This window comes from Camelus ferus, chromosome 31, assembly GCF_009834535.1.
Source record: "Camelus ferus isolate YT-003-E chromosome 31, BCGSAC_Cfer_1.0, whole genome shotgun sequence".
Taxonomy (NCBI): Eukaryota; Metazoa; Chordata; class Mammalia; order Artiodactyla; family Camelidae; genus Camelus; species Camelus ferus.
The window spans coordinates 13,095,532-13,119,128 of NC_045726.1; the positions used below are offsets into that span (position 1 = coordinate 13,095,532).

At 43.1% G+C, this 23,597-nt stretch overlaps 1 long non-coding RNA gene across 1 annotated transcript; it reads left to right on the forward strand.

Annotated features, from left to right (window-relative positions):
• Positions 1-1,338: 1,338 nt before the first annotated feature.
• Positions 1,339-20,480, forward strand: LOC116660793. Its single transcript, XR_004316428.1, has 3 exons — positions 1,339-1,658; positions 16,597-16,715; positions 17,829-20,480. It is a non-coding gene; the product is annotated as an uncharacterized LOC116660793 (long non-coding RNA).
• The last annotated feature ends 3,117 nt before the right edge of the window (positions 20,481-23,597 follow it).

Below are 23,597 nucleotides of genomic sequence, written 5' to 3' on the forward strand. Positions count from 1 at the left end.
CTGTTCCTGCTCACACCCACCTCCTCTCTCCTCCCCTCCCTGCTTCTAGCCACATGCAGGGGAGGTGGAAAGATGTCGAAGAGTTTCCACCGGATACTTTCTATTAAACAAAAAATAGGGGAGGAGCAACTATCTTCTTAGACTGAACGAGTAGGGGGGATGGGGTCAGAAGTTTAGGGGAACCATATTCAATATCTTATAGTAACTTAGAGCGAAAAAGAAGATAAAAATGAATATATGCATGTTCCTATATGACTGAAGTATTGTGCTGAACATCAGAAATGGACACAACATTGTAAACTGACTATACTTCAATAAAAACATATTTAAAAAAAAAGAAGTTTAAGAAAAGTTGACATTTTGCATTATGAATGCTGGAGAAAAAGGGTGAGAACTGATCGAGTAAACAGGAGGTTTGGTTGGTTTAGTGACTTTCTCCCCACTGCCTGTGCCAATGGAAAAGGCAGACTTTGGGTTCATCCACACGTTCCCCTCTCTCTCCTCTCGCTCACTTTGCCTTCAGAGTAAGGAGGGCTTTTTTCCTCCCCAGAGAGACTCTTGACTCATTAATAATCAGGTTATAAGGAAGGAGGGGAGGGAGGAGATATTTTTCAATAAAAGCAGCTGGAACCAGCCCAAGTCACATGTCAAACTTCACCTCTCAGAGTCTTTATTCCCTTGGATATAAAATTAAGATAATGCCAGCGACCCAATCCACCGCAGGGGGATGCTGACAAAACCATGTCAGATCACGTAGGGGAGCACATTTTGAGAAGAATAAAGTTGCTCTAAGAGAAGGTACTCCTGGTATCAGATCACTGTGTCAAGTGCTTAGTAGAAATAAGTTTAAGAATTATTTATCAACCAAAGAGTTTACAATAAAATTAGGGAGACAAGGCTTAGGGCATATAGCAAGAGCCGAGCCTGCGAGATGACACCCGGTGAGTCACAGGTATGAGTGAGTCGCCACAGACCAGCAAGCTGTACAAACATAGAGCAGAGGGCGACGCGGGAAGGTCTCATGGAAGACATGAGAGAGCTATTACGGGCTGTATTGTGTCTCCCCAAAAGATATGCAGAAGTCCCAATCCCCGAGACCTCGCATGTGACCTTATTTGGAAATGGGGTCCTGGCACATGTAATTCGTTAAGATGAGCTGATAGTTGATCAGGGTGGGGCCCTGACCCAACGTGACTGGTGTCCTTATAAGAAGGGCAGAGGGAGACGAAGGCCATGTGAACACACACACAGAGACACACAGACAGACACAGACACACACGCGCGCGCGCAGACACACACACATGAGGAGGGAAGGCCATGTGTAGGCGGAGGCAGAGATCAGAGAGGTGCAGCTACACACCAAGGAAGGCCAAGGCTTTCTGGAACACCAGGAGGTAAAAGAGGCCAGGAGGGGTCCTTCCCTGCAGATCTCACAGGGAGCACAGCCCTGCTCCTTCATTCCAGACTTCTGTCCCCGGAACCATGAGCGAAAACTTTTCTGCTGTTTTTTTTTAAGCCACCCAGTTTGTGGTGTTTTGTTAAAACAGATCTCCAGCTCATACAGGATCTGAGCAGGGCCTCGTCAGCTGGGCTGTATCCCCACAGGCACAGAAGGAGATCCTTCGGATAATGTCAGGTTGCGCAGGAGTGTGTAAGAGGTGAGTTTCACCAGCCAAGTTAATCATTTCTCAATATGCTCTCATATGTTGGAATAAGGTCTGTGTTCTCTCTGGATAAGATCGGCAATTTCTATGTTACTACTTAGTAATCAGTACTATCATAACTTTGCTACCTAGAGTATTTGGTTTGGCTGCACAAACTCTTTTTAAATTACATCTTCTGGCTTATTATCTATTTATTGCTCATGAAGAATCGTGCTGACCTGGTTCTCATTTAAAACAAAAAAGTCAATGTTTAGCTTTCAGGTTGATTAATGTTCAGATCTCAGCGGTGCCCAAATTTCCTGGTGAATTCTGACATTTAGCTCTGCGGAGAGCAGTTCAAAATGACCTACCAAGAAACTCCTAAAATGCTCTGAGCTCTGTTTGATACTCAGATTTTGCTTCAAGGAAATCCTGTTCTCTTAAGAAGCTGTTATGGTCTGTTGGGCCAGTGTCATACCTGGAGAAAGGTCTAAGAGCTGTATTTACACTTTCAGCTGTCATAGATCCAAAGTAGCCATTAGTGATGATTAGGTAAACAGAACAACTTCAAATGTCCCTAAATACATATTTGCAGGTTAACAGATGATTGGGTGAGGTGTTTCGCTTTTAAATAAGCTCGGTTTTTTAAAAAATGAAACTCTGGTTAGGTTCTGAGCACACTGGGGAAGGCTGCCCTGGGTTCTGTGTATTACCAGCTACCCTCTTAGGAACGTGTCTTAGCATCTTTTGGATTTTCTGAGGATGAGGTGGAGTATACACTATCCACTCAAGGCAAGGCTCCAATCAGTATCTAAATTTGAGAGCAGCAGCTTCTGCTTAAGTGTCCCCCAAGGGAGCAATGGGTGTCTGCGTGCTATTTTCCCTGCTTCAGGAAGTCCAGTGGAAATCGTTCATTTACACTCAGGTCACCACATGGTCTGATTCAAGCGCCAACACTGTGTTATAAAAGTTTAGGAGTCTAGAGTCTGGAGCCAGACTGCCTGAAACTCAATGCAACACCACAACTCACTAGCCGTGAAAACTTGTCCCGTATACTCAGCCTCTCTGAACCTCGGTTTCCTCATCGGTGAAATAGTGATGACAGAGATACCTACCTCATATGATGGGTGTGAGGCTTACCTGATCTGATGCAAGAAAAGCACTGAGTGCTTATTATGACTGCGTGTTTTAGCTAAGTTATATAAATTCCAACCAGATATTTTCTGCTAATCAGAAACTCTACTTGGCAATAGCATATCTCAAATTAATTTTTATTAATTAAAAGTAATTTATTTATAAGATATCTCTTAAAGCCTGGTTTGTGAAAGAGAAAAAAATAAAAGGGGTCATTGATAGTGAAAATATTGAAAATCACCCTGTTTTGTTTTTTTGTGAGATTCCCTTATGTACACTGTGTTGACACCACATTTAAAAGCATAAAGGAAACACCCACTCAGAGATCCTAGTCCTTGGAAGCACTGTCATCCTCATAGCAAGTGGACACAGTCTCTAATTACGGCTCCCTAGGTTTTGCATTAAAATATCCAAGGAGATTCAGGAGAATACAAATATGGAAATGAATGCTGACTGATACTCTAATACCAGAATCTGGGGGAAAATCTCCAGGCAGATGGAGCTGAATAGAAGGGAAAACTTATCCGGGATGATAGAACTTCAAATGCAAAGTGCCAGAAGTAACACCACACTGGAGGGAGGATTTGCAGCTTTGGTGCTGTTGGTGCTACAGACAGTGTCATCAATATTCAAGACTAGGAAGCTTTCCTGTAACCCCCCCACCGAGCTGAGCCAGGTGCCTCTTTGCCTGTTGTCCAGGTTCCCAGTGCAGCCTTCGCATTCTTCCTTCATATCATATTGATGCTATCTGTTCATAGGTCTAAGCTTAAATCTAAATTTTAGGAACCAGGTACTAGTCATGCTTGCATCTCCAATAACTGGCAAATGTCCAGCCCACAGTAGACACTGAAACGTAAGTTGAACCAAACTGTGCAGACTTTATCCAGTGTTTTGCTGAAAGTCAGCTGTATGCTCCATCTTCTTTTCTTGAACTCCTAGTTTGTGGTCTGTTGAAAGAAAAGACTGGTGGGGAGGGTATAGCTCAGCAGTAGATCACATGCTTAGCATGCACAAGGCCCTGGGTCCAATCTCCAGTACCTCCGTTAAAGGGGAAAAAAATTTTGTTACATATGTATGTACTGATCATTGTTTCTAAGAATAGAGCTTTAGCTTTTTAAACTTATGTAGTTATCAAAGGAATAAAGCCAACCACAAAATAAGAATCAACAGAATACAGTAATCCAGTCATAAAGGACAGTCAAATGTAGTGCTTACTTCTTGTTGATTCCTCAATTCTCCAGGATAAAATCAAGGGTCAGATAAGAAACTCTGAAACAGAGTGGAGGAGAGGGCCTCTGAGTGGTCCATTCAAAGGCTGGGGAATTTTCCTAAAGGAAGAAACCCATAGGCTTACTTCGGGTTAATTTGTTGGGTGTTTTATATCCAAATCTAATAAAATTACTTTGTTCTCAAACCTTTGCCAGTTTGCCATCAGTAAATTAAAAGGTACATTGACAAACCAATTACAAGGGAAGAGATAGAAAAACCATAAAATACAGGTACAAATGATTCTAATGTAGAACTGTCTTATATGTGTGCTTTAATAGATCCTGAGGGAACTACTGTATTGGAACTAAGTGCAATTACTACTTTTCATTAATGCTACTATCTTAAGTTTTCGGGAGGAAGGTATAGCTGAGAGGTAGAGTGCGTGCTTAGCAAGCAGGAGGCCCTGGATTCAATCCCCAGTCCCTCCATTTGAATTTAATTAATTAATTATACCTAATTATCTTCCCTGCAAAATTAAAAAAAAAATGTTAAGTTTTAGGGGACAACCTCTCAGATGTCCAGAAAACTGGACAGATTCTCCAGGATGACCTTGGACAGTTCTGGAAAGCAAACGTTTACTATAGGATATTTTATTTAGCAGCTGGTTCCTATGTATACGCGTTGTGTTCTCAACCAGGCTGAAGCTTCTTGATGGGAGGGCCAAGCCGTATACTTCTTTTCCTCCCACACAACCATCTTCATCTGTATCATGAGATTGATCAGCACCACCTTCACACGAGGGTAGTTTAGGTAAAGCACACAAGCATCCAGACAGAGCCTGGCACATAGCTGATTCTCAACTAATATTGGTCTAATGAATGATGTTGGTGTTTGGCACCATTCAAGAAGCACTTGAATATTGATTTTAGGGATCATTGTGTCGACTTCAAAGCTTCATTATTTGCTTGAGCCGTCATCCTTTTCTCCAAAAAACTTACTAATCCTCCTCCCCACACAATTAAAATAATCTCTGAAATCCCACACATTCCCAAAGATTTTCCTGAAAAAGTCTGATGGCTCTTCTTCCAACCCATGAAGAGTGAGCTGCAGACTCCCATGACCTTTGCCCTGATGCTCTGCTCCAAACGCTCTCGCTCCCTGCGCTAAACTTTTCTCTCATCTCTGATTCGTACTTGACATGAAGAGTTTGCAGATTGGGTTCAATATTTATATTTTATTTTCTCTTTTCACATTCATACCTCATGGTTGTCTTGGATTCCATGTTTTTACTGCCTTGATAGAACATATCTTTGTAATAATTTTTTTTACACTTTCCCGTAGGCAATTGGGTGCTTAAAAATACCTTAAGAAATATGAATTAGGGAGTTAAAGATTCAGGCAGTTCCCCCAAAATATTTTCATTGGATGCTCTCCAGCAACACAGCATTTTAGAGTGGAAAGAGAGAAGAATTAATTTGTGACTGGCTCTTCTGTAAAATTGGGGGTAATTCAACAAGTCTGTTGTGTACTTCTTAGAGAGTTAATATGGGGCTAAGGAAGTAGAGGGAGTGCAAAGGGATAGAATGCAACAGTACGAGTCAACAAGAATATTTAATATACTTAATTTGTCTTTGTAGAAATATAATAATAAAACACATCTTTAATCCTGAAAAATTAAAGGAACTTTAAATGAACCATGTTTTCACCATTCTGACAAGACTCTTTCTATATACTTTAGAAATACTCTTTGGGTACAGTACCAATGTAGAAAACCCAGTCCCTGCCCTGGAGGAGTTATAAATCTTGATGGGAGGAGACAAGAGCGACCTAGTTGAAGCAGTTACAACACTAGGTGAAACCATGTGTAACAGGTGCTAAATGGAGCATTTACAAATGAGAGAAAATAGAGCCTGACATGCTTCAGGAGACTTCCAAAGTATGAGAAAACGTCCAAAAAATGAAACTCCATGTTGCAGCAACCTCCTGGCTGAACGGCAAGCTTTGAGGATACGGTCCCCCCAGTACCGGTAACAGCCACTGACCCAGGTGGAAGACCAGAATTCTTAGTGCATCAACTGTGATGCAACCAAACCTTCAAACAAGTTGGCTTATGAGAGGTTTTGCAAAGCTTTCTTCCCACTGATCGCCTGCTTAGCAATGGCTTGACACCTCTGTAGAGTCATGGCCAAAACAAACTCTCAGTTAGGCCTGAACATTTGGGCAGATCCTAAAACACACCCCAGCCTTGAGGACGTTAAGTCCTCGCTGTTCTCCCAGAACAAACGACAGCCTGAGAAAAGCAAGCAGTCATGCATATTTGTGCTGGGAAGTTCTTAAAATGTACACTTTATCTGAGCAGGATACGCACTAAGTCTCCCCCACTCAATGAAAAGCGCCTCCGCCTCCATGCCAGGTGGCTTCCTCTTTTTTTGGTGAAGTGGTGTAGGGGCTGTTCTTCACTCCAGGCACAAGAATTTGCAATTGGTCAGGCTCTGCCAATTTACACCTGCAGTTCTGGTTTTGAAACTCAAATTCCACGCAGCTTAAAAATTATTTTCACCACTCAAGTCCAGTTTTAAAAATGAAGAAACAAGTTAACAGATTTCCACTCTAAGTTTTCCTACTTCACTTGCTTACTAATATCGTTAAGATTTTTTCCAAATCACATATATTATGACTTACCCTGGGATTCTAGAAAATTCAGTGAAATCCGATTTTCTCTAAATACCTAGAGTGAAAAGGAATCACAGAGTTTTAGAACTGTGCATGAGCTTTGAAGATTTTTCAGTCCTTTTTCTTAATTTTGCCGTCGAGATTTTGGGAGATTAAGAGATTATCAAGATAACACAGCTAATTAGTGGAAGAATCCTGGCCCACGCTTCCACCTAAGTGAACATTCACAACATTCGTTGGATGTCTTGCCTGTGTCAAGAACTTGTATGATCTTGCCTCTAGCTTTACCAAGATGGGAAACCTTCCCAAGGAGTTTACATTCAAGTAGGTCCAGGTTGTTCATAGTTAGATCTTAGAAAAATGTTAAATATTTATTCATACTTTTTTTGGTTAAAAAAATACTATCTACTATCCATACAACTCCCACTTTGTCTCAACCATGTCAACTGAAAAAGTCTGGCCATAAAGTGCTTCGGAGCCTAAGGTCTAAAGTAGGTCCTCATTATCCCAATATGCATCATGCAGGGATCTAAGCTGTAGGCTGTGTAAGGAAGTAAGAGTGGTTTTAATCAGAAAATGTTCACTAAATGAGTTCCCACTGAAAAATTAGTGCCCTCTCCTATTTACAATAGCCAAGACATGGAAGCAACCTAAATGTCCATTGACAGATGATTGGATAAAGAAGTTGTGGTATAATTATACAATGGAATACTACTCGCCATAAAACAAAATGAAACAATGTCATGGCAGCAACATGGATGGACCTGGAGATTGTCATACTAAGTGAAGTAGGTCAGAAAGAGAAAGACAAATGCCATATGATATCACTTATAAGTGGAATATAAAAAAATTACACAAATGAACTTATTTATGAAACAGAAATAGACTCACAGACATAGAAAACAAACATATGATTACCAGAAGGAAAGGGGTAGAAGGATAAATTGGGAGTTCGGGATCTGCAGATACACACTACTGTATATAAAATAGATAAACAGCAAGGTCCTACTGTACAGCACAGGGAACTAAAATCAACACTTTGTAATAGCATCTAATGGAAAAGAATATGAAAAGGAATATATATACCTATATATAACTGAATCCCTATGCTATACATCAGAAGTTAACACAACATTGTAAACTGACTACACTTCAATAAAAAAAAACAAATTAGTGCCCTCTCAAACATCTCTCCTCACTCAGTGATGGTGTTTAGTTTCACTCTTTGGGTCAACATCTTTGTTGTCCAGTCTTCCCCTGATCATTATAAACACCAATACAATGCCAATTGGTTGCAAAATAAAATCAAAAATCTTACTGAAAGAACTGATAAAGTCAATCAAAATGATGCTGAGGAACTGTGTGTCAATCACATGCAAAACCACTGCTAAATGAAGAGCCACTAGAAATACAATGGTTAATGGAAGAAGAGAAAATCGCAAAGATGGTGACACAAAAGTTACTTCAAAAAACAGTGGTCTGGGTATTCATGAATTAAGAGAAGCCCTTGGAAAAATTAATGAAGTTCTTGAATGTTTTTCCAAAAATGATCCTCTTTGTAATTGTAGCATGAGACTCAAACAAGAAATGGAGGCCATTATAGTATGCCAGCATATGCTTTTGCCAGAAAAATCACACACTCCAAAAGAGAATGACTATTTAAGACATTCTTTTTTTCATTCTAAAAGAATAAAACACAGTTTTAATTTAAACACATATTTTATGTACAAAATAAGATCAACTTATTTTTAAGATTCTTAGTTTGATTCTTTTTCATTTGGATATATTTTTCCCAATTTCAAGTAGATTTTGTACCCATGATTTTCAATAACAAAGATGACCTATAATTGTAGAAATGAAGGACTGAGCCCCAGGAAGGACAGCAACTTTTGCAAGGTCACACACTTAGTACTGGCAGCACTACGACTTGAGTCTTCCATCACCCAGAGATTGCTAATCTCTATACAAAGAGGTTAGGAATTTGCCTCTCACTTAATGTGGCTTTTCAGTCAAGGTAATGATTTGATGGCAGAAGAAGTAAAAGACACTGAGGAAAGATCTTATGAAGATCAAATAAAATTTGTTTTCCTTTCACTTTAGCTAAAGAAACGACATGTCTAAAATTGATCCTAATCCGAAACGTACATTCCAAGGATAAGACTTGCCCATTTTAAAGTGTGTTCTGGTGCAACTGAGAGACACACTTAAGATAGGGATTACTCTTGATTATACTGTTGAGAGTTCTTTTTTAAAGAGAGTACACAGAGGAAACCATAATGCTCCCCAGCACCACCACCCCTGCTACCCTGCTCCTTCCAGCAACGGACAGCACAAGGCTGAAAGGAGCTCCAGTGTGCTAGGGACTGAAAGTTTGTATCCTCCAGAGATTCATATATTGAAGCCCAAACCTCCAATGCAATGCTGTCTAGAGGTGGGGCTTTGGGGAGGTGATTAGGTTTAAATGAGGTCATGAGGTTGGGGCCCCCATGATGTGATTAGTGCCCTTATAAGAAGAGGACGACAGAACAGTGCTCTGGCTCCTCACCAACCTTCTTTCTCTCTCTGTACAAGAAGGTGATCCTTGGCAAGCCAGGAAGTGGGCCCTCACCAGGAACCAAATCTGCCTTGATCTTAGACTTCCCAGCCTCCAGAACTGGGAGAAAATAGATGTTTTCTGTTTAAGTCATCCAATCTATGGTACTTTGTTACAGCAACCTGAGCTGACTAAGACAGAAGGTCTCCAAACCAAGTTTTGGTTCTTAATTGGTAGTTTGCCAGTAGGCCATAATTTCTTCCTAGATGGTCATGAAGGAGACATCAGTGTCTGGAGCCAAGAGCCTAGAGGTGTCCTGCCTCACTCAGAAGGACAGGAACTGGCCACTCTTCACCATCTTAGACAACAAAGCAACCATTGTGTCATCTCTGGGCTGTGCCCTTGGCTCCAGCGCCCAGTAGGTATGTTACTCTGGTCTGCCTCATAGCCCTTGGACTAACTCAGTGGCAGCCAGTCCAAACAATACATATCAAGGCCTCAGGTCTGCCCTTGGAAACTCAGAAATACAAAAGCCACAACCTCACCTTCAATCACTTTAGAGCAGCTGGAGAGAGTGAGGGCATCGCCAGGCCATCAGGCCTGGCTCGGGCCCACACAGTACCTCGACCTCTAATCCACTAGATTTACTTGCCCCTCAGCACGAAGCATGAGGAAAACCCAACCATTTCTACCCTTGACAAGGATGTCCTCGGTGGCTCTGCCATGGTGACACGGGGCCCAGAGCGGGGTGGGTGGAGAGTATTTCCCCAGCAGCTCCTGCTGGCAGTTTTTCATGGAGCCCTGTCAGCTGTGGCCCCATCACAGTGGTCCTCCCACTCTCCCATGTGCAGTGCCCACGGGGTGGCCGCAGCTCCCGGCCGTGAGGCCTCTTCTCCTGATGGTCCTGCTCATCCTCAGGCCTCTGGTCTCCAGGGAGACTTCAAAGCCCTGGGACTGGGCTGCACTGCACTCCCTGAGCACATCGCCAGAGGGTGGCTCCCAGCAGGGCCCCTGTGCAAACCCCATGGGGGAAGCTGGGCTGTTTGTCACTTTCTGTCTCTGAACAAAAGCTCCTGATGTTCCTGCTTATTCATTAATGATCCCCTCCTTTCACTCTCAAAAAATGTCCAGATTGGGACAATAAATTATATGGTCATTCCATGGGTATAATTCTTGTATTCTAATATCTTGCGTTCAAATTACTTATGTACCTGTTCATGTCCCACCCTCCCTGTCTCTAGGTCCGAGGTGTGGTGTGGCACTTCTCTCAAAGTCACCTTTCCCAGGGCCTGGCCAGTGCTTAATACATAGTAGAGGCTCAGTATCATTTATTTAAAGTGTATTTTAGTTGTGCTTCAAAGGATAAGTATGCTTGGAAAAGGCAGAGAGTAGAGAGACATTTTTAAGATTATTGTAGTGATGTTAGGAATAATACTAAGATATTCCACTGAAGAAAATATTAGTTAATTCCAAGTCCCATCCTAGATTTGACAGGTGAATTTCCTGATCTGTTGAACACAGAAAACACAGGAGGTTTTCAAACGTGAATACAAGCCTGTGGCTGCAGCTGGTCCTTAAGAGCAGAGCATCCCCAAAGGGAAGACTCAGTGGTCCGCATGCGGATTTACCCAACAGTGTGCCTGTAAAGCTCGGTAGACTCAGGGTGAATCCGAGGCTATGAACTTCCAGCCTACTTTAATCCCACACTAAATCCATCAGGAAGTGAGCATCACTGGACCAGATGTCCATTTGGTATGACTGTTTGAAAAGTTATGCCTGAAATGTCCCCAAACCAGTTATTTCCAACTTGGAATAGCTCTGAAAGGTCATCCCAGCTTCAGAACTCCCCACAGCATTGGCAACACCAGGGCTGGACGCTTCCCCCTGCCTAATTGTGCTTCCTTCTCCCCCAAGCCCCTGCCTGATCAATCCCCTGCACACTAACCATTTCAGTGTCTGCCTCCAAGGAACCCAACATACAACACTGGTCAAGCAAGCCAAAGACAAGATCCATGATTTCAAGACATAATATAGCCAAAAGGTTAAATATACCCACGGACATAAAGAATGCCAGTTTAAGACAGACTGTAGATTGTAACACTCTGGAAGGTAGACATGGTGTCTGTTGGTTCGAATATATCTAATGCCAGCAGCAATCATGGCTCCAGTAGCCCTTTGCTGAATGGCAGACAGATGGCTGGATGGCAAGTGAATGATACGATTATCATACATGAGAAAGACTGTGAAACACAGACAAGTGCACAGGAGAGAGGCCACACAGAATCAAGACCCAATTAAGAAGAAGAAAATCTTGGCAGCTGCTAGATTGCTGATTATAAGGGCCACTGCAATCTCACCAGAAATATAACCATCTGGGTAACTGTCCGATTGCACACGCACATACTTCTCTCCAGGGTGGTATTAGATGTGATTGGAAGTAAAACTCTGATGAGTTAGGAGGCAGAAACCCCAAAGGCGCATGCGCAAACAACACATGGCCACCTGACTGCCTTCTGAGGAGGCGGGGGTGGGTGAGCCCAGGTCTGGGGTGAGGGATGCACTGCTGTTAAGGATGTTAAAGGAGGCTGGGAGCTACCACTGGTCTTCTTTGCTGATCTTCCCCCATGCAGTCCTTGGCCACTTCCAGAAACAAATGTTAAATGAACATTTAAAGAATAATGTTGTAAGGGGCTATCAATTAATGGGCCTGCTCTGGGCCCCCAAATGTCACTGTTCAGGCCTAAATCTGGAGATAAGCAATAAGGAGGGAAAAACAAGAAAGATATTCCAGATGTTTGTCATGCCTCCCGTCATGTGTCTAAATGCTGTTAGAAGTTATTCGCCTTTTTGCAAATTCTGTAAGTGTACAACTGTTGCATTCTTGTGTGTGTGTGTGTGTGTGCGTGCACTGGGGACACAGAAGGGAGGCTGTCACTGTAAATCCAGTGACGTTGAGACACCCATGGGAAACTGGTCAATGACCCCTGAGCCTGGCTCCCACCCCTCAGAACCAAGACCCTTAAATCTTCAATAATAAGATTCCCTTTGACTCACCTGGCAGGCAAATGGATTACAATGGAAATCGTCAGGGCAGGGGCACGTTGAGGTGGGGATCACAGCACTGTCTGGGGGAAATGGCTGACAATGGGGGAGGGGTAATTTTAAGTACAGCAAGATACGTGCTGGGACTGTTCTCTTGACTGGTCTCTAGTGGTTGATGCTGGGGGCTTGGGGTTGCTCAGAGCCTTGATGCTCACCTGGAGCACAGAGCTTTGCAGGCCCCTCCATTCAGGGCTGTAAAGGTAAAAGCCAGTTTCCACACTTTGCCTTCACCTGTTGGAGCACAGAATGAAGGTGAAACACAAAAATGCCGAGGCCACAGGTAGCTCCTTGTGATCCAGGAACCCAGTGACATCACAGGATTCTGGGGACTGTCTTATTATCACAGAGATGATAAAAACTGCTTGATGAGGTCAGGGCCACCGAGGATGAGGACAAGGTGGGCAAATCCAGATGGACATTTCTTGAGCCCGTATGAGACCCCAGAAACTCCAAAGGACCAAAGGAAGTTGTAAGAGGTTGGAATACCCAAAGTTTCCAGGAGGAGATTAAGTAAAAAAAACACTGCTTTGTTGCAAATATGATGACTTGACTGTACACACCCAACACCAGATGGTGGTTCTTGGGAAACACAGGTGTGTGTACATGACTGGATTTACTGAGTTCACAAGGAGGACACATTCACATCTGGGCAGCTGGAAATCCCAGATGACTGCTCACATCTGAGTGGCTTCTTCGGCAGTGGAGAGGGCAGTAGGCAGCTGGCTCGTTGCGGGATGGCTTGTTAGCAAAGCCTGGAGAGGAATTTCATTGATTTTCCCAACTTGGGGTTTCTGGTCCTGATGGCTTCTGGAATAACTAGCCTTATGCAGAAGGGAACGTAGAACCTTCAGGAAGGCAGAGTAAATGGGTGTTGATGGGGTCTGAGCTTCTGGGTGCAAATGGAAAGTTCCGGACTTAGAAGCATCTCTTCCATGCATGCCCCTGACAGATGTCCGAGACCTTGCCATTCCAGGTTGGTCTTTATGCTTGTTGGTGGCATTTTGGAGTGTTTTTCTGGTTGGAGGGTTGTTTCCAGATACACTTCACCTTATTTTTAAATTTTACTTCTAAAATAGATACTGCATCCACATGGTGCAGACATTAAAGACGTAACTTTTTAGTTTAGTTTTATACATGAAATGTCACCCTCCTGGTTCTGTCCTCTGTCATCCATTTGCTGCCCTTATCCTGGTGCCACCATGAGGTTAGTGTTCTGTGTATCCTTCTAGAGTTTATTTTTGCACAGATGATCAGTATAAACAGATATTCTCACCTCCTCTTTTCGTCCAAAAGTAACATATTATAAAACTTTGCTTTATTTTCTTTTGGGGCTTTTGTTTGTTTGATTTTTTGTTTTATTTTTCTGTGTTTTGTTTTGCTTTGCTTTGCTTTGTTTTGTGTGTTTTGGAGGGGAGACAATTTATTTATTTTATTTATTTTTGGTGGAGGTGCTGGGGATTGAACCCAGGACTTCGTGCCTACTAAGCACGCACTCTACCACTTGAGCTATACCCTCCCCCTTTCTGCTTTGTTTTTAACTTAAAATTTTTTTACTTAAGGGTCTTTGACACCCTTCCATATCAGAAGTTTTCTTGTTACTGAAATGGTTGGATGGTATTCCATTGTATGAATCTACCATCGTTTACCTACCAGCAGGTACAGTCAGAAAAATCTGTGGGTGAAATTCACTTTTTCTGACTATAACCACGTAAAAAGTCCTTTTGAGCCGGAAGAAGTGGAAGAAACCCCATTGTTTTTTCTTTTTTTCCTCTCTCTTTTCTACCACCGTTGCAGAGACAGCAGTAGTATGGACCCATAGGACTACAGAAAGATGCTCCAATGATCCTAAGGTCAGGACAAAAAAAAGGCGGGGGGAGACAATTCCCACTATTTTTTGTCTTTTTTCTCTTGCCACTTTGCCCCAGTTGTATCCCCATGACACTGAACTGTATGACAGCATGGAGAGGGTGGGTCCCAAAACTCTTCGAGAAACCTACATATCTTGCCAGAGGAACCAAGACAAGAAGCTCATCAAGTTGGAGCTGCGAGGGGAAGGAGTCTGATTCCACTGAAAAGAGAGCTGGAGAAGCAGCCAGCATAACTCTGTGTGGGGATCAACGCAAACCCTAAGCTCACCTGGAGCTGCCCGTGTGCGGGACAGACCCAAACCAAAAGGGCACAGTAAAGACTTTGAGAGCTGAACTATGATACAAGACTGACAAAGTCCCAGATTGTTCCAACTCTGAGTGGCACACGCTTGGATAGACGCACACAGCATAGCAAAGGGTTTGGACCCCAAACTGCCGTTGGACCCACCACCCATAGCAGGTAAAACCGAACTTACAGTCTGAACATAGTCAGGTTGATTGCCTGCTGAAACAGAAAATAAACATGCTCCAAAAGATTTTAATAGGACTCAGACTCTCACAACATAATATTCAAAGTGTTCAGGATACAATCTCAAATTACTCAGCATGCCAACAACCAGGAAAATGTGGCCAATTTTCAAGAAAAGACAATTAGCAGATGCCAACCCTGGGAACACCTAAATGTTGGAATGATCAGTCAAAGCCTTTAAACCATATTATATATTATTTTATTGTAACCATACTCCATGAGATACAGATGTGTACTTTTGACAAGAATAGAAAGATAGACATTCTTATCAGAGAAAAAGGAAACTATTTTTTTTAAAGCTTGAAAGTGTAGAACTAAAAAATATATCTGAAATAATTCATTGGATGGGCTCAATAGCAGAATGAAGACGACAAAGGAAAATGTGAGTGACTCTGAAGATAGAGCAATAGTGGTTTTCCGATCTTAAAAAAAAAATAATTTTTTTTACAAGCAATGTAAATTGAACTTTAGGGACTAATGAGATGATATTGAAAAGTCATTGGAGTCCCAGAATGAGAAGAGAGATACGGCTCCAGAAACAATATTTGAAAAAATAAGGGTGAACACTTTCCACATTTTGTGAAATATACAGATTTACAAATTCAAAAATATCAGTGAACCACCCCCAGCAAGACATGCTCAGTGAAATCCAACAAATCGTAACCAAATTGATGAAAAGCACGTAGGAAGAAAAAAATCTTGAAAACAGCCAGAGACAAATGAGACATTACATATATAAGACAAAATAGTAGGCTGTTTTTCTCTAGTTCTTGAAAATATGTGTGATCACTGACAGCAGAAATTATTTTATACTGTTCAGTGCCATTGGAATTCCCATACACTGCTGGTGGGAATGCAAACGACACAGCCATTTTAGAAAGCTATTTGGCAGTTTCTTATAAAGATAAAATACACCTACCATACAACTCAGCTATCCCATTCCTAAATATTTACCTTAGAGAAATGAAAAGTTGTGTTTCTACAAAAACCTTGCATGCAGATCTTCAGAGCAGTTTTATTCATAACCACCAAGCTAGAAGCAATCCAAACGTCCATCAGTTGGTGAATGGACAAACAAACTGAGGTACATCCACACAACAGACAAAGAGTCTACAATTTTCATGATCTGCAAAGGGCAAAACTATAGAGATGGAAAACAGTCTGTCAAGGGTTAAGGATGGAGGAAAAAGTTGACTCAAAAAGGGCAGCACGAGGGAATTTGGGGAAGTGAGAGAACTATTCTGTACCTTGACTCTGGTGCTGATTAAAGACTGTTTTCTCAAAACTCACAACCGAACGCCAAGCAAGTTCATTATTCCCTGTGTAAATCTATAAATAAGGTTTAAAAATTCAGCAATCTGTTCACTCCTTCAATTCAGATATCCCTCCCTTAAGTCAACATACATATTTCTGAAAGCTGAGCGCAAGTGGGACTTTTGTACATTTAAATATTTAAAAATTTACCAAAGGAGCTTGCTTTTAAAGCATCTTAGTGTGCATTCTTTTGTGAAATAAACATAGTGCACCTGATATTCACTATTCTCTATGTAAACCAGAGATTAGAATTTCATCAGCTGCTTAAAGTGAGGTGAATCTGCAACTCCGATGATTTTTCAGGACATTCTTTTTTTTCCCCCGCAGTTTCCAAGAGCAGGATGGGTAAGTTATTCTTACAACCTTTCCAAAGAAAAAAAGTAGAGCACTCCTAGGCTGTTCAAGTGCCCCCAGGACCAGCCACTGGAGAAACCTACATTCTCTGACTTAGTGAAGAGGACACTGGGAGGCAGAGTTCAGGCATCTGGTTGCACCAGGACTTGCCTTAGACTGGACTCGCAGCTAGAGGTCACTGGGGACTGAGCCCCGCTGAGCTGGCTCCCGGCCACATCCTTCCTCTCTCCCTGCCAGCCTCAGAACGCCCCGATGTCAAGTGCAAACAGCAACACCATGAGAAGACGGAAGTCGCCTTTGTCTCAGCCTGGAGCTTAATGACGTATGTCAGAGATGACACCTGTTCAACAAACCAGGTAAACTTTGTGCACCTTGTTTGGCTGTTTTCTAGCCCACAGTTAGCTCAGGTGCTCTGCCCGTCGGTTTGCACATCCTGGTCACAGGCTGAGTTTCAGGTTCAGCAGTCTTTCAACAAAATCACAGACAACTCTGCCTTTGCTCCTCCTAGGAAGGTGTTCCTCACTTTGCTCAATAACTTCCTGAAAAAACAGCAGATGCAAATCTCATTGTTATCAATCACAGAGCATAATAAATGTCTAGGAGTACTGGAGTCCTCTCTAAAGCCAACCTGTGTGGCTTCTTCTACAAACTGAAATCTCCTTTTGCAAAGTAGCTAACCCACCTCTCTTGCGAAACATACACACACATCACACACATGCACGCATGCGTGTGCACACCAGTTTCTCTGGCTACTAAATCCTTATTGGCATAAAGCAGAGTTTTTTGGTCTGGTGAGCAGTCCTGGGTTCCTAAAATTACCTATGCTTTGCAGTGATTCTGGGAGGCATAAGCTTGAACTTTATTGCTGGATATCAAAAACACTCTTGGGAGCTTCAAGTTCCTGGTGGATGCATTGCCTCTTCTTCCTAAAGCACACAGATGCTTCTGCCTCCCTCCCAGCTCCATCTAGCACTCCCCACTTGCACAGAAGGAGAAGGGAGTGCCAGAATTCAACACGAGGGGAGGATATTCTTAAATAAAACATGCATTTCATAAGAGGACATCATTAGAGTAGAATACGAATGTCCTCTCATGTAGCCAGAATACACCTAGAGTTTATTTTCTTTTTCTGGGGGCTCTGACTGCAACTGGAAGGAATCAGTGGTAATGCTAAATTTTTTTAAACAAAGTTAAGTCAAATTGAAATTAACTGCCTTGGAGGGGAGGGAATAGCTCAGTGGTAGAGTGTGTGCTTAGCATGCACAAGTCCTGGGTTCAATTCCCCAGTACCTCCGTTAAAAAATAATGAATAAACAAACCTAATTACCTCTCCCCACAAACAAATAATAATAATAATTTTTAAATAAATTAATGAATTAATTGCTTTATTATCGAGAAGCCAAAGAGTGTCCACTAAAAGAAAGAATTCACAGAACCCTTTTTCCAATCTATTCTTCGTTCTCTGCCAGGCTCGCCCTACACCAGCTGATCCAGCTGTTGGAGGAAAGGAACAGGTAAGGAGGACTGGTAAATACCCCTGGACTCCGGCTCATCTGGCACGCCAAGCCCGGCTCATCCTTGGGGATTCCGTGACTACACCAGCCATGGGAGCAGAACTGTTTAAAGAACTTTCTAAACCTGAGTCTCTAAGTCCTCATCCCACATCAAATGAAAAATCTTTAATTTACCCACATCCCCCATTCAACATAATTTCTACATGGCCCTGGGAGAGCTAGAAGCTATTAACTAGCTGATCCAATGTTTTGTAGACATTTAATTCAATGTTCGTTCATTTTGATTTTTCAGTTTTCTTTTCATATTTTGAAGTCAATACACTTCTTTTGGGTTTCCAAACATTCTCCTCATAATAAGGGCCTCCAACTTGGACAATTTGCCTTGAGAGTTTTTCCTTTAGGGTTATCTCCTGCATGTCTCTAGTGTAGACCCAGGGTGAGAGCTAGATCTTTGAGCAAAGGCTTCTCGGTACACTCTCTCTCATTCCCAAGCAAAGTAGCACGTGGCACATAATGAGCAATTGTCAGAATAGTTCGTGCCTCCAGTCTTGGCTGTAAGGCAAAGAAACACACGGGGGAAAAGTTCCCAAACTATGAAGGAGGTTCAGCACAACGATCAATTTTAAAACCTGAAGATTCGCGAGCGTGCCTTGGTGCAGATCTGATTTGCAGATACAAAAAGTTTCGTTCATTTCCTAGAGAAACACAAGTTAATATAATTTCGTTTAGAAATGCTGCTATCTGAAAAAGCATTCTAGTACAATAGGGTCCAGAAGCTGAGACAGATGTGGGTTTCCAGTTTGAAGGGTGAGAGATGGTGTGTCTCGTGTATTAATGAAAATCAGATGCCACCTTGTGGCCAGAAGTAGAAATTCAGGGATTTAACTGGGGCAGGGGGTGAAAAACGGGTTGCTCTGGGATTCAAACACTATAGAAATGCAACGGCCGGTGACACAGCCCATTCAAGTGAGGACAGTGGACTCCCACATTAATCCTCAAAACACATCTTTGCTCTAATCTATGACATCCTTACAGACATAATCCCTTAATTCACACACATGCATTTACAAGCATCCAGGACACCCTCCTCCTTCACTCCAATCCATAGGGCTGGTTGTCACCTCACCCTAAATCCAGTGTTGATTAACCCTGAAAATCTCTCAGGGAGATTTTGACCTCTGAAGAGTGGAGGTGACATCACAGATATGTTCAAGGGTGTTACGTGATACACAATTTCTTTTCATGAACAAATAAAAGTCACTTTGGAAGGCAGTTTGGCAGTTTCCTACAAAACTAACATTCTTACCATGTAATCCAGTAATCACATTCCTTTCAGCCCAAAGGAGTTGAAAACCACGTGCACACAAAAACCTGTGCACAGATGTTATAACAGCTTTATTCATAATTGCCAAAACTTGGAAGCAACCCAGATTTCCTTCAGAGGGTGAATGGATAAATAAACTGTGGTACAACCAGACAATGGAGTAATAATATTCAGAACTAAAAAGAAATGAGCTATCAAGCCATGAAAAGACATGGCGGAACTTTAAATGCATGTTACTAGGTAAAAGAAGCGAATCTGAAAAGGCTACATGCTCTGATTCCAACTATGTGACATCCTGGAAAAGTCAGAACTATGGAGAGAGCAGATTGATGGATGGTTGCCGGGGGTGACAGGGGAGGGAGGGGTGCGTAGTTGAGCACATGGGATTTCTAGGGCAGTGAAACTGCCCTGCCTGATACTATTATAGGTGGACACACGTCATTCTATATTTGCTCAAACTCATCAAATGTACAACACCAACAGTGAACCCTAAAGTAAACTATGGTCTTTGGTTAATGAGTCAGTGTAGGTTCATCAGCTGTAACACAGGTACCACTCTGGTGGGGGATGTTGTTAATGGGGGAGGCTGTGTGTGGTGTGTAGGGTCAGGAGGTATACGGGAAATCTCTGTGCTAAAGCATGTATTTTTTTCAAGTTTAGACATACAGACTTTGAAATTTAAAAAATGCCACAGAAAAGCCTCATTGTTTCTTCCTAGAGTTATGTACAATGTGAAAATCAGGGCAAGGCTGCCATCACTTTCCTTAAGCAGCAGCCACTCAGTAGGACCGATTTTGTTTCAAGCACTCAGCCTGGAGTTCAACACAGACAACAGTTCTCACTCAGAATTTAAAATGACGTAGGCAAATTATTTAATTACTGCTGCACAGAGAAGCAACAATTAAAGACTTTGATGTGAAATACATTTATAGCCATCACTTTCTGATACCAAATTCCTGGGGTTTTGTATTTTATTTGCAGAGTAGTTTAGGGAGTGAGAAGTGAGTTATCAGTAAAGCAAAATGATAATGACTGATTCTCTATGGCAGGCAGGCTAAAAGGTCTGTGATGATTCTCCTAATCTCATATAAAAATATGTCACATACTTTAATAACGGGCTTGGAGACTGGGTAAGTGCCTATGTTAAAAGAACACAGGCACTAACCATTATGTACAAAGTAGATAAACAACAAGGTCCTACTCTATAGCACAAGGAACTATATTCAATACCTTGTAATAACCTATAATAAAAAAGAATATGAAAATGAATATATATGTACAACTGTATCACTATGCTGTACACCAGAAATTAACACAACATTGTAAATCAACTACACCTCAATTTAAAAAAAAAACATACGTTATTGCAGCTTGGGGAACTATTTTAGGCCATCTGACCCAACCCATACTTTTTGCAGATGAGGAAACTAGGCCAGAGGGATGAAATGAGATGTCCAAGGTCACTCAAGATTGCCCAACTACTTAGTGACCACCAGGACTGGTGTCTAGGCCTTCAGACTGCACCCGTCTGCGATGGTTCAGTGGTTAAAACAGACCAGAGCAAATAAACGACTTCATTATACCAGCAAATTAAAAAGGTATTCTTGTATTAGCATTCACTATAAGGTAATTGTCTGCTTTTCAAATCTGGCTTTTAGAAACTTGCTGCTCTTAAAAACAAAAGAATTACAGGGTGGAAATAGAAGATAGCATTAGTAAACAAAGATTTCTGACCTAAGTCAACTCAGCAAAAATATAATCTCTTCAAAATAGGAAGCTGGATGAAATGAAGCATGATGGGAAGGATCTAGGAACACTCGTGAATGAGCGCTCTTGGCAACCGGAGCTCGCTGGAACACCCTGAGGTGTCCTCCGCCCAGAGGACTTTCCATGCCTCCCCATCACCTAGCGATTAAAGGTCACTCTCCTCAGGGTGACCGTCAGAGCTCGGATTTGCAGCTCCGCACCAGGGCTTCTCCCACGACACCCTGACGGCTGCTGCGGCTGCAGACTGAGCTGTTGTCCCAAATTGTAATCACGACTCTGAGGCCACCCACGCCTTCTGCCTCAGACTAGAGTCAGGGCTTTATTTCCCTGTAAACAGCACTAGCCCATCTCCACCCCTCCCCGTGGCTCCAGCGGTTGTGTCTGTCTCTCCTCCAACCCTGGGCTTATGTTCTTCTCTGAGATGTGGCCTTAAGGTCACTCTTGTGGGGAGGAGTGGAGTCTCTCCCGGAAGAGGTAGCCAGTCAGCTAGAGGCCGTGGGAACTCAGACAGGAGGAGACCCTGGCTCAGGAGGAAAGGAAAGCCCTTCCTTTCATGACTTTTCTGGGCTGGAATCTGAACAGCGTGGCTGTGCTGGAGTGATGAAGACGGTCTCTGATACAGGAGGAACCAGGCGTGCCAGCACTGGAGGGGACCCGGGTTGAAGATGAGAAGCGTGTCCAGCATCTCTTTCTCTTGGCAAAACCGCACCGAACATGTACCACCTACCAAGCCCTGTGCCACGTGCCAGCAGTAAGCTGGTAAGCTGGCTCTTCAAAAAGAAGGAGCCCTGATTTACAGCCCTTGCCTGTTTCTGTCGTGTAAATATTCCTCCCATTGCTGATTTCAAGCAACCAACGTGACATTACTGAATGCGAAGCTGGTAAGTGCATTCAGCTCCAGGAGCAGGTGCAGGACACCCCAGCATACCACTGGTGGGGACAAGTAAGTGTCTCACGGAGCTTCGTCAAATGGAATCACGTTACTGTTTTCAGTCCACGGCAGCCTCCACTATCATCTTGCTGGGTCTAGATTTGACATCTTCCCTTAGTCTTCTAGGCTGTACGGCCTGAAAGGGCGAGAACCACATTTATACTTGGCTCCTGTCCCCACAGCACCAAGCACGATGCTCTGCTCCTGGGAGGCACCCTGGATCTCCTGGCCGATGGATTTTTGTGGGGCAGGGAGAGGAGAACTCGCTGCTGAATGGATATGTATGCATTGAAGGCAGGTCCTCCCATGCCTGCCACCCCACCCGGAGTGGACGCAATCACAAGCCACAAGTCACTTGGGGAAGCACAGCATCGATCTTTAGTAAAACTGCAGAGCAGGAAGCGTATCTATCTCCAGCCTCCTCCACTCTCCGATCGGCACCCCGGCCCACCTCCTGGCACCCTTGCCCATGGCTGGTGCTCCGGCCTGCCCTCAATTCTGACTCTCCACCCTCACTAAAGCCTTCGGTGGTTATGCAGAAAGCAGGTGCCCTGAGCTCCAAAACAGGGAGATGAGTCCAGAACTGTCTCTGGTTTCTCAAAGGGGTCTGAGACTCCCCCTCCCTGACCCCGACTCCCGACACCAGAATAGGTCTAGTTCCCTGGCTTAAGCTGTGACCTTCACGAAGTATATGTGGACTCTGGTCACCCTCGGGGTCTCCCATTGATTGAAGCTCCATGAATGGTTTAGTGTGTGTGTGTGTGTGAGAGAGAGAGAGAGAGAGAGAGAGAGAGAGAGAGAGAACAGGCACCAGCACTGTGCATCCCATGCATCTGCTGCCTCTCGCTCTCGTGGTCCCACACAGGGAAGGAGCTGCCACCCTCCCCACAGTGAACCAAGTCAGAGGAGGCTTCTGGCCCTGCCCCAGTGTCATGTGACCATCCTGGAGCTGACTAAGGCAGTGACCTGCTTCCACTATTATAAGAGGGCTCAAGGACCACATTCTATCGAAGCCATAGTTCCTGGCCCTTAATGTGCGAGACTGGAGGAGGGATAAGCCCCGTGAATTCGGTCCCTTCTCTGCATCCACTTCCCCCTTATTTCCACATCCCCACCACAGAGCCCACAACACTTCAAAGATCAAGGCTTTATTTTCTCTAGCTCCAGTGTCACAACCGTAGCAGCATATCGGAAACATCCCCACGGTAAACACACATTTCTCCCCTTCTTCAAAGAGCTGGCAACAATCCAGAGGCAGAAAGCATGATTTTTACTACAGGCGTTTCAGAAACACTTGCTCGCCGGGATCACACACATCGCCCCGGCAGGTGGGCAGCAGCAGTATACTTCAGTTTCCTTAAATAAAAAGTTAAATAAAACCTTCTTGGCGTAACAATGTGTGGCAGATACAGCCTTCAGGAGGCTTTGGAGGACAGCACTTGGAATAAAACATCAGCATTTTTAAAAAAAGAAAAAGAGAAAGAACCCACACAAAAGGATGTAAGCCAGGAAATAGACTGAATCCAAAGTGAAGAAAAAATAGTCACGGGTTGAAGATTTACCCCTTTTGAAAAAAAAAAATCAATTTTTTAATTCAAAAATAAAAGTAAAGTTCAGATCAAGTGGTTGGATCTCAAATCATGGTCTGAGCAGAAGAGTCACACACACGATGAGTATTGAACTCAAGTAGCATTGCCTGGCG